Source organism: Gorilla gorilla, chromosome 8 (assembly GCF_029281585.2).
Source record: "Gorilla gorilla gorilla isolate KB3781 chromosome 8, NHGRI_mGorGor1-v2.1_pri, whole genome shotgun sequence".
In the NCBI taxonomy this organism is placed as follows: domain Eukaryota; kingdom Metazoa; phylum Chordata; class Mammalia; order Primates; family Hominidae; genus Gorilla; species Gorilla gorilla.
The window spans coordinates 101,866,328-101,877,242 of record NC_073232.2 but is presented as its reverse complement, the minus strand read 5'-3'; the positions used below and the strand labels follow the sequence as shown (position 1 = coordinate 101,877,242).

Genomic DNA, 10,915 nt, shown 5'->3' with positions numbered 1-10,915 from the left:
TTTACAAGCAAAAGTGAGGCTCAGAGAGTTAAATTGCCCAAGGTTATGAGATTTTCAGATGTGTTGAACCCAGGTCCTTTTGACTCCAAGAGATAACGCTTTTCACTAGCATTCTGGAGCTTCAGTTTCCTGTGCTGTGAAATGGGAAGGATTGGCTAGCAGGGTCCGGATCCCTGCCAGATACACCTAAAGGAGGCCTTGTACTTTTTCTCGAGATCTTGCTCTTTGACCCTGCGGGGGAAAGTTCTTTTTGGGAACACCGAGCTCCCCTCGGCTTGCCGAGGTCAGGGGTCATGGCTCTTCCCGGGGAGGGTCCGGCAGTCCTAGAGCGGTTTGGCTGGGGACACAGAAAGCCAGTGCATTACATAACCGCGAGACGTCCCTACTCCGCTGCGCCCCTCGCCCCTAGACAAGCCACAGTACTTAGAGCGGATCCCCGCGCTAAATCCTCTTCGCCCGCCAGGCAGAGTCCCCGGCGGAGCTGGCGGGGCTGAATAAGCCGGTGCATTTCGAAGGCCGAGCACTGGGATTTTCCGCGCTACGCTTCCCTCCCCCGGCGTTGCCAGCTAGGCCCCCGGCCCCAGCCTCGCCGGCGCCTCCGCCCAGTCCGCTCCCCGCCCCACCGAAGCGCGGATCGCGCAGCCTGGGGCCCGGGAAGGGGCCACTGCGCAGGGACGCGGCTCAGCGGGTGCGCCCCGGGGGCATGTCCGCGCGCTATCGCCAGGGCTGCAGTGGTCCCCGCGAGGTGAGGAGGCGGCGGGGCCGGGCTGGGGGCGGGTGTGGCAGGAGGGCGGGCGGGGCATGGGGGTGGTCTGCGCGCTCTGGGCGGGCTGCAGAGCGCTGGAGCGCTGGAGCTCTGGGCTGTCCCGGGCTCAGTCTCGCCGGCGGCCCCCGCTCCCGGATCCCCAGCGCCCGGGCCAAGAAGCTTCCTCGGCTCCCCCTCTTCCCTCTCCCTGACACGGTTGTGCAGAGGGCGCGGTGGCTCAGGTGACACGGGCATCCTTCAAGGAAGGGCGGCGGGACGGCGGGGCGCTGGCGCTGTCGTTGGAGCTGGAGGAGGACGGGTACCCTCCATTCTCCGCTGCCCTAGCGCCCATCCCGCGCCGGGAGCCTGGGACCCTAACTTGGGTGCGTCGGCGCGCAGCTTGGGTTGGGAGGGAGACACGTGCTCACTTGCCCTGTCTGGGTTGGGTCTGCGCTGCGGCCGAGTTTTTCGGCAGGTGGCTGGAGAACGAGCGGCTTTGATCTCCACCTCTTGTGGTTTTCAAATGCAGACTTCTCGGTGGAATAGAGACCATCTTTCTTCTGGATTTTATGTTTATAGTACATTTAAAAAATCTCTCCCCGTCCCCCAACTCAGACAATAATATTTATTTCCCGTGTGTGCTATATTAAAAACACACCGGCTTTCAGTGGATTGAACTCAATTTCTCAGTTGCTTCTTGTCCACAAATAAACCAGTGATACCTGTATTGTGGACTCGGAAAAGCGTTCGTAACAAAATTTTGAAGCACAATTTCAGTAAGTCCTGGGGCTATTTGGTTAGTCTTCCGTTTTCACACATCAGCATTCTAAACCTCTTATACTATTTATTTATTTAGAGACAAGGTCTCGCTCTGTCGCCCAGGCTGGAGTGCAGTGGCGCGATCTCAGCTCATTGCAACCTCCGCCTCCCCGTCTCCAACGATCCTCCCTCCCCAGCATCTGGAGTAGCTGGGACTAAAGGTGCGCGCCACCACACCCGGCTAATTATTGTATTTTTTTTGCAGATACAGGGTTTCGACATATTGCCCGGTTTGCTCTCGAGCTCCTGGGCTCAAGCGATCTGCCCGCTTTAGCCTCCCAAAGTGATGGGATTACAGGCGTGAGCCACCGTGCCTGGCCATAATTTTTAAAAATGTCTAGTCAGGTGAGTCCTGCCAGGAAACTGGTTAAACACTCTCCTTTTGAAGAGCCTCTAATTAGTTCATCCTACCTGGTTCTTTGCTCAGAGCTAGGCACTCCCGCGGCGCCACCAGCTTAGCCCAGGGGGAAAATCTTCCGGCCTTTCAAATTCAGAAACACATTCGCTCCACAGGTGTAAGCTCGCTAACAGTTAAAATCATCAGCTAGCTGCCCCTGCATAGTTTGTCGCTCCGCCTCCATAAATGTCGTGCCAAACTATGGCTAATGGTGTTTGACATCCTCCACCCCCTGCGCCCCCAAGGTGACTGGATGTTTGCTGAAGAAATGAAGGATGTAAAAGAGTAGTGGTAGTAATTAGGTGAACTGGATTTAGTCACTTATAATTACAGGGTTTAGAGAAACTTTGAAACTGAAAGGCTTTGGAGACCATCTACTAAATTCAAACCCTTCACGTTACAGCCCAGGAAGCTCAGATCCAGGTTGGCAAGGATTGGCTGAATTCATACTGTTAACTGGTGATGGAATCAACACTAGAATCCAGATCTTCTCATTCCCACCTAACTCAGTTTTCTAAGGCATATCGCCTCTAGGCATTTTGAGCAAAAATAATACGACTAGCATCACCTAATCACATCATTTTCCTGTTCTTATTTTTTATGTTTTTTTTTTTAACTGATGGGATTCTGAAATAGATGAGAGGTTGATTTAATCAAATTGCTTTTGTGGCACAATTTTTAAAGATGCAAAAATATTTTTATATTATGGATATACAGATACTTCTCAGGTGAATGCCCAGAAGAAGAAAATTAGTCCAAATAGATGGGAGTAAGTCTACCCCCATCTTTCCTTGGAGTCTTTTCTGATTCTCAGCACCCTCTATGGTAATGATCGATCAGAAGTAAAAACATGAATTATAGTGTTGAAGTGTTTTATATGAGGACTGTTTGTTTACTGTGATTAATACTATGACCAAAACAAAGCTAAGAAAGGAGTTTCAAACTGACTTATTTAACATTGCATTGCACTGCATATTTTTCAATTTAGTTCAATTTAGCAGATATTTATTGAGTGCCTACTGTATGCCTAGTGCTGTTCTGGGCATTTGGGATATGTCAATGAACAAAACAAAGAACTTTGATCCTGTAGAGCTCAAGTTGCAATTTATTCACTAGAATTTTTCCAGGATTTCTTAGGCAGGTACAAGAGAATTTCAGTTTTACCTAAGCAGGAAAATAAACATAAGTGATCCAAACTATCTTCCTTCCAATCCTACAATTCTGAGAATCTTATAATCATGGAAAAAAAAAACTAAAAACGACAACAACAACAACAAAAAAAACAAATTCAGGTGAAGTTACTTTGACTTTTATGAGCTGACATTTTACTGTAAGTGAATTGCAGTTCCCACATTTGGTTATTTAATATATGTTCATTTGGAGTCAATGAAATTACATTTCCTTTATTGCAGGGAGATCACCTTGGTGACTAAACTTGAAGCACGGGATGATTTGTTTTCTTAAGAGTGTTAGTGGTACCATGTTAGTATTGGAGACTAATTAAATTAGTTTATAAGATGTTGCTTTTTATTTATTTATGAAGATGGTGTTCTGTTGTTATTTTGTCTCACTTTACATTTTGTCCCCCACTTTCCTCCATATTCATAGACTATTAGACATTCCAGTTTTAAGCATTTTCTAATTCTCTCAATTGCTTTTTCTTCAAAACAGCATGGTTTGCAAGCTCAGGCATGTTTATTGTTTTTAACAAAGGCTTATCGAAATGAACTTGGCAGTTTTTCAGTCGTATACAGCCAAAGAAAAGTATTCAGTGCCGCTTTTGGGGTTGTTTATGCATTCCTCACCTAACCAGTTGCTTTGCTTTTAAAAATTGCCAATTTGGAAGCTATTTTCTTATGAGTACCTTTCCAGTGTATATAAAAAGTCACCCATTGAAATGATATAATAATTTAATTGATGAAAACTAAATACACAGTTGAAGAGGTTGGGGGATTTTGAACAGAAAGATTTTCCCTCTGATAATATTTTTAATGTGCTCTACATCAAAGGACATCAGAAAGTGTCATTATCTAACAATGTCCTGTTTGAAGGTGGTGTCTGTTGAACATTTGGGGAATAGTCACAATTTCTGATGCATGCTAGGCACCTGGAGTAGCTCATTTTTTTTTCTTCATTCACCCACCACTGTGCCCCATCAGATACATATCCTTCCTTCATTTACTGCACATTGACGAGTAGGGTTAATTGCTGTAGCCAGGTAAGATGTTGCATGAAATTAATTAATTAATTAGTGTGCTCATTCATTTATTAATTTAATGAATATTTATTGAACTTCTACTTCTTATTAAAAGATTTGTGTAAGGATTTGTGTGAAGATTGTGTTTTGAGCATCTCTTTTCTGGTGCTGGTGACAGCAGGACGTATAAAGACACAGAACATGCCTCTGATGCAGCTTACATCCTGGTATGGAAGAGAGGACATTGTATGGCTAGCTATCATACTGATTCAAACTACCATAAGAGATGCATAAGTACTTTGGGAATTAAAAGGAAGAAGAGAGAGCAGGCAGGCACCGTGAAGATTTGAGGGTTAGGGAAGACTTTGTAGAGGAGGGCACATTGGAGTTGCTTCTTGAAAGATGGTAAAGCATGGTAAAGCTTTTATAGAGGCAGAGGATATACCTATCTTTATGGGAGCACATCCTTGCCTCTTTTTGAAGACACGTAGAAAACTTCCTCTTGGGAACCAGTTGAGGCTGTGTTGGGTCATATAATAGACACTTATCATCTCTCTGCCCCTCTACATGCATCTGACTCTGTTCTGCTTAATGAAATACTGCCCAACACTGAAACAACTCATTGGATTAACCAATGCTCTCCTCCTCTGAACCACATCCTGGTGGTTGCTCAGACACAGAGACCGCTGTGGGAAATAGCTATCATCTTAATAAATTTGTATACTTGGCTGTTACTAGGTCAGGTGCATGCTTACAGTGGTGTTTGGTTACAGTCCAGTTTATGCCAGTTGTACTTTGCTATTGTATTTTTGTTTTTTCTTTGAGACAGAGCCTTGCTCTGTCACCCAGGCTGGAGTGCAGTGGTGTATTTCGACTCACTGCAACATCCGCCTCCCTGGTTCAAGTAATTTTCCCACCTCAGCCTCCTGAGTAGCTGGGATTACAGGCATCCACCACCATGCCTGGCTAATTTTTGTTCTTTTTTTTTTTTTAGTAGAGACAGGGTATCACCATGTTGGCGAGGCTGGTCTCGAACTCCTGACCTCAGGTGATCTGCCTGCCTTGGCCTCCCAAAGTGCCAGGATGCTATTGTAATTTTGTGATTTAATGAAATATTGCCTAAACCGATGTAATATGAATGCTAAACAAAGAATGGTATTTCTGTGAAAACTAAGTTGATCGCTATATGGACCCATAAAAGTAAGTAATGTTAAAAAAAATATATCAACACATGCTGCAACATGGATGAACCTTGAAAACATTATGCTAAGTGAAAGAAGCCAGATACAAAGACCACATGTGGTATGATTTATATGAAATGTCCATAATAGGCAAATGCATATGAACAAAAAGTGGATTAGTGATTGCCAGGGAAGTGGGGTAGGGGAAATAGAGAGTGACTGATGATGGATGCAAGGTTGCTTTTTGGGGTGACGGCTATGTTCTGGAATTAGATAATGGGGTGGTGGTTGTACAACATTGTAAATATATAAAAACCACCAGCCAGGCGCCGTGGCTCACGCCTGTAATCCCAGCACTTTGGGAGGCCGAGGCGGGCAAATCACGAGGTCAGGAGATCGAGAGCATCCTGGCTAACACGGTGAAACCCCGTCTCTAGTACTAAAGTACAAAAAATCAGCCGGGCGTGGTGGTGGGCGCCTGTAGTCCCAGCTACTTGGGAGGCTGAGGCAGGAGAATGGCATGAACCCAGGAGGCGGAGCTTGCAGTGAGCCAAGATCCCTCCACTGCACTCCAGCCTGGGCAACAGAGCGAGACTCCGTCTCAGAAAAAAAAGAAAAAAAAACCCCACCAAATTGTACACTTTAAAAGTATTAAAATAGTGAAGTTTATGTGAATTTTATCTCAATTTATAAAAGGACTATAAAGCTTTTTAAAAAGCAACATGAACAAGCAAATTACAAAAGGAAGAGGGATGAGTACTTAGGTGTGGCATAGTGATAAGAGATTTGAAGAGTACAGTAAAAATTTCTAGAATGATTTTGCATTCAGGTTTTTTCACAAGCTCCAATAAGGTCCTGATCCTCTTTAAGAAATGGAAGCAGGAAATCTGGATGTGGATTTACCGAGAAAAATAACATAGAACTCCAATCATGACCCAATATCCAAAGATTAGTGAATGAATTTTTTGTCTGTGAAAGGAATTGAAACAAAATGTTCAAAATATGTTGTATCAACTTTTTGACTCTGCTTTTCCTGACTTCTGATTACTTTACTGCTGAGAGCTTCTAATGTTTCCATTTCTGAGGGTACCCTGTATATTTTGAAAATAACTCATTTTTGTATCTAGAGAGAAATTCCATGTCTATGAGCCTCTTATAGATATAGCATTAGTCACTTAAGACTGTAAAGGAGGCCTGGTGCGGTGGCTCATGCCTGTAATTCCAGCACTTTGGGAGGCTGAGGCGGGTGGATCACCTGAGGTCAGGAGTTCGAGACTAGCGTGGCCAACGTGGCGAAACCCCGTCTCTACTAAAAATACAAAAATTCGCTGGGCGTGGTGGCATGTGCCTGTAATCCCAGCTACTAGGGGGGCTGAGGCAGGAGGATGGCTTGAACCTGGGAGGTGTATGTTGCAGTGAGCTGAGATCGTGCCACTGCACTCCAGCCTGGGCAACAGAGCGAGACTCTCTCTCAAAAAAAAAAAAAAAAAAAGACTAAAGGAAATTGGGACTCAGTTTCCAAACTTCCGAATCACCATAAAAATCAGCAACTGTTTCCCCCTAACACCGTCTTCTGGCTCGGTGGTTCATATATGTAAACAAAGTAGCTACATAAAGTGTTAACTATACTAATACTTAAAAATTATCACCCAAATCATTTGTAGACCATGTTTTTTTCAAAATATTCCTGAGCACAATTAATCATTTTGTGGTTTGTTTGACATATTATAAATTAGGGCCATAATTACTTATTTTGGGATCAACTGGTATTATTTTTGTAATTCCACTTTGCTTGATGGAATACTTTCCATGGGAGTGAGTTCATATTTATCTACTGAAACCAGATGTATTTCTTGAAACAGAAATTTCAGCTCTCTGAACCTGTAACTTCAAAGCAACCACATTCATAGCCCTTGAAGAAACCACCAAAAAAAATAAAAACTCACGACAAAGTTAAATCTCATAAGGGAGAACAGAATGCTGCTTCTTCAGGCAGTGATAGTTCAACCAGACAACTACCAAAAACCAGCCTTAACCATCATTATTAAATAGTTATGAATAGGGGTAGCCCAAACTCACAGGCATAAATGTTTTAAAAAGTAAATGGTCTGTTCAGGTTGACACCTGACAACCTAGTATCCATAAATCAGTTGATTGAAGACTCTGTATCAATGGTTCTCAACCCCACCTACACATTAGAATCACCTGAGGAAGGAAAAAAACTGGTACCAATGTCCTACTCTGAAAAATTCCGATTCCGTAGGTCTGAGGTACAGGGCTAGGGTATTGATAGTTTTTAAATCTCTCTGGTGAATCTCATGTACAGCCAGGGTTGAGAAACTATGGACAAATGTAATAATAATTTTATGCTTCTTTAGAAAAAAATTTTATTGAAACATAAAATTTCATGTGTGGTATCTTCTTAACATATAATGGAAATTTTTTGTGTGTGCATTTTCTCTATAGAGGGCCCGTTCATTATATGGAAAGCTTTTGCCAATGGTTGAATGAATGTTCAGTGATTTTTTTTCTTCTCTGTGGAATTCACTAGGCTTATGTGTATAAGATGTCAAAACAATCAAATCAACACAATTGGTATAATTACTGTCAACCAATGAATTAATTAACCAACTATTTTCAAGTTTTTGATGATTGTGGTACCATATGGGTATTTTTGTTTAGGACAATAATTTGGCCTTTTACTCTACAACAATAATCTGTTTCCTCTAAAATACTTACAGATGTGTCCTTTATTATGTGTTTCTTTAAATTGATTGAGTTGTCAACCTTAATACTCAAACTTTCTCTGAAAACTTTCTCTTTTTATTCAATTGTATCAAATTAAATAAAAAGGGTTATCTTGGGACAGGGTCTCTCTTTGTCACCCAGGCTGGAGTGCAGTGGCCTTATCAGGGCCCACTGCAGCCTCGACCTCCCAGGCTGAAGCAATCCTCCCATCTCAACCTCCCAAGTTGCTAGGACTACAGGCATGAGCCACCATGCCTGGCCAGACTTTTATATAAGAAAGATATTATATAGGACTCTTATGTAAGAAAGATAGGAGTTTAAACCTTGCCCTATGTGACTTCAACAAAGTATGATTAATTTTAGAGCTTTCCTTGTCATTAGGATTTATTGTTTTTGAGAAAATGTGGTGAGGTGACTGATACAGATTCTGAAGATTTATCTAGTAGACTACTCCTACTTAGAATTCACCTCTTTTTTTCTTTTTTCTCTCTCTCTTTTTTTTTTTTTTAAAGAGATGGGGTCTCACTGTCACCCAGGCTGGAGTGCAGTGGTGCAATGATGGCTCATTGCAGCCTTGAACTACTAGGCTCAGGCAGTCCTCCTGCTTCAGCCTCCAAAGTAGTTGGAACTACAGGTGGGCACCACCATGCCCAGACAATTAAATTTTTTTTTTTTTTTTTTGTAGAAATGGAAATGGAGTCTTACTATGTTTTTCCAGGCTGGACTTAAACTCCTGAGCTCAAGCAAACCTCTCTCCTCAGCCTCCCAAAGTGCTGAGATTATAGATGTAAGCTACCATGCCAGCCCCTTATTTTTTTAGATTTATTATCATTTTTTTGAGGTGGAGTCTCACTCTTCCACCCAGACTGGAGTGCAATGGCATGATCTCGGCTCACTGCAACCTCTGCCTCCTGGGTTCAAGCGATTCTCCTGCCTCAACCTCCCGAGTAGCTGGGATTACAGGCACCTGCCACCACACCCGGCTAATTTTTGTATTTTTAGTAGAGACAGGGTTTCACCATGTTGGTCAGGCTGGTCTCAAATTTCTGACCTCAGGTGATCTGCCCACCTCGGCCTCCCAAAGTGCTGGGATTACAGGCATGAGCCACCATGCCCTACTCAGCCCCTTATTTTTTTAGTTTGTTCTTATTTGGTTTTAATGCTCATGGAGATTCTCACCCACTGTTACCAGTTAGCTTCCCCAAATTACACTTTAACTGTTGATTTTGTAATAAAAATAAATAAATTTTTATCCACGAATAAAAATCTTAATGGATTTTGGCCAGTAGATTTTAAACTGTATTTTGCACATTCCTGGGAGTATCAGGGAGTACCTCTGGAGCTGTGTTACAGGGCATGAGGGCAATGGGTGGCAGACCGATGTCCAGCTTCCAGCTTTGGGCTCCTTTCTGGTGGCCCCTTCTGCTATCTGAGCAGGTGTTCTGTTCTTGATTTCTTAATGGATTTTGGCCAGTAGATTTTAAACTGTATTTTGCACATTCCTGGGAGTATCAGGGAGCACCTCTGGAGCTGTGTTACAGGGCATGAGGGCAATGGGTGGCGGACCGATGTCCAGCTTCCACCTCTGGGCTCCTTTCTGGTGGCCCCTTCTGCTATCTGAGCAGGTGTCCTGTTCTTGATTTCACATATTTGGTTTCCAAGTAAGATTTTATTTGAACAAAGGATTTCTTGGCCAAAACAAGTTTGTAAGTGATTGGGCCACATGTTCCTAAGTTTCTGCTTCCTGTTCCTTGCCAAATTTGTTTTATATTCTGGCAGCTCCTAATGGTTTCAAGCTACTACTGTGGATCTGTGTTGAAAAGCCTGGGAAATCTTCGGTCTTAATAACTTTATAACTTTGATGCCTGTGGGTAGAGATAACCAAGTAAGCAGTTAGATATTTACAGCAAGAACTATAGCTTGGGAGTTATCAGTATAGGGACTCAGTTCAAGTTATACGTCTCCCCAGGAGAGTGTTTCTAGAGAGGGGTGAGATAGGTCAAAGATCAAATTCTGGGGAATAGCTATGCTGGGCTAAGTGCCGTTCTCTGTATTCACGTTAACCAAATGCGCATTTTGGTTAATGAAGTTTGCATTTCATATTTTAATTTTATAATTCCCCCATGTACAGTTGTACCTAACTGCCAAAAGAGTTGATGCATGGGTATATATGTGTGTGGGGGCGGGGGGTAGCATGATGGGGTCAGGGGACAGGGCTTGGAAACCAGCCAAGGATGCTTATCCTTTCTTTGAAAACCCTGCATCATGCACAAATCACTGGGGCCCCTTCTACATGCAGGTTGAAGTGCACAATGAGAGGATAAACTTGGGTGGTTACCTAGTGAATTTGGCAATTCAGACAGCTGTTGTGGCATTTTTTGACATAAAATTATTTGTTAAGAAATATCACGGTTTCTTACCTTAAAAAATCCAGACATTTCCCCCGTATCTTAGTTCTCCCTTGTGGAACTTGAATAGTGACTGCTAGGTTTTGGGTGTGATCCCATGGACGTTTAGGTCAAATCCCCACTCCACATGGGTCTGTAGCTAATTGTGTTTTATTGACACAGACTCCACCCTCAATGCCAGCCGGCTCTTTGGTAAATTTAGTCATGAGGAACACCTGGCAACAGCTACTAACTTAATTAAAAAATTCAAAAACACTCTTAGAAAAAGGCAGAGTACCTAGATAAAGAACAAATAAATACTCATAAATAAGATACTTGTTAAAATTATTTTACTGGATAATTGAAGTGTTCCAGTGATTAAGGAACTCGTCATTTTATCAAAATTAAGCCCCATACATTTTTTCCTTCCTTTCTTACTTG

The 10,915-nt window shown here is 42.9% G+C and overlaps 1 protein-coding gene across 3 annotated transcripts in view; it reads left to right on the top strand.

The window, feature by feature from the left end:
* Window positions 1-392: 392 nt before the first annotated feature.
* The window catches only part of SLC16A12 (solute carrier family 16 member 12), a 109,258-nt gene continuing 98,735 nt past the window's right edge, over window positions 393-10,915 (top strand). The window contains exons 1-2 of one of the 3 annotated variants that reach the window (XM_055353824.2): window positions 393-745; window positions 1,770-1,909. The gene's annotated coding sequence lies outside the window, so the exon portion shown is untranslated. Of the gene's footprint in view, window positions 746-860; window positions 988-1,769; window positions 1,910-10,915 lie in introns of those variants that run through there. The other 2 variants (XM_019034315.4, XM_055353825.2) reach the window with 2 other exon arrangements.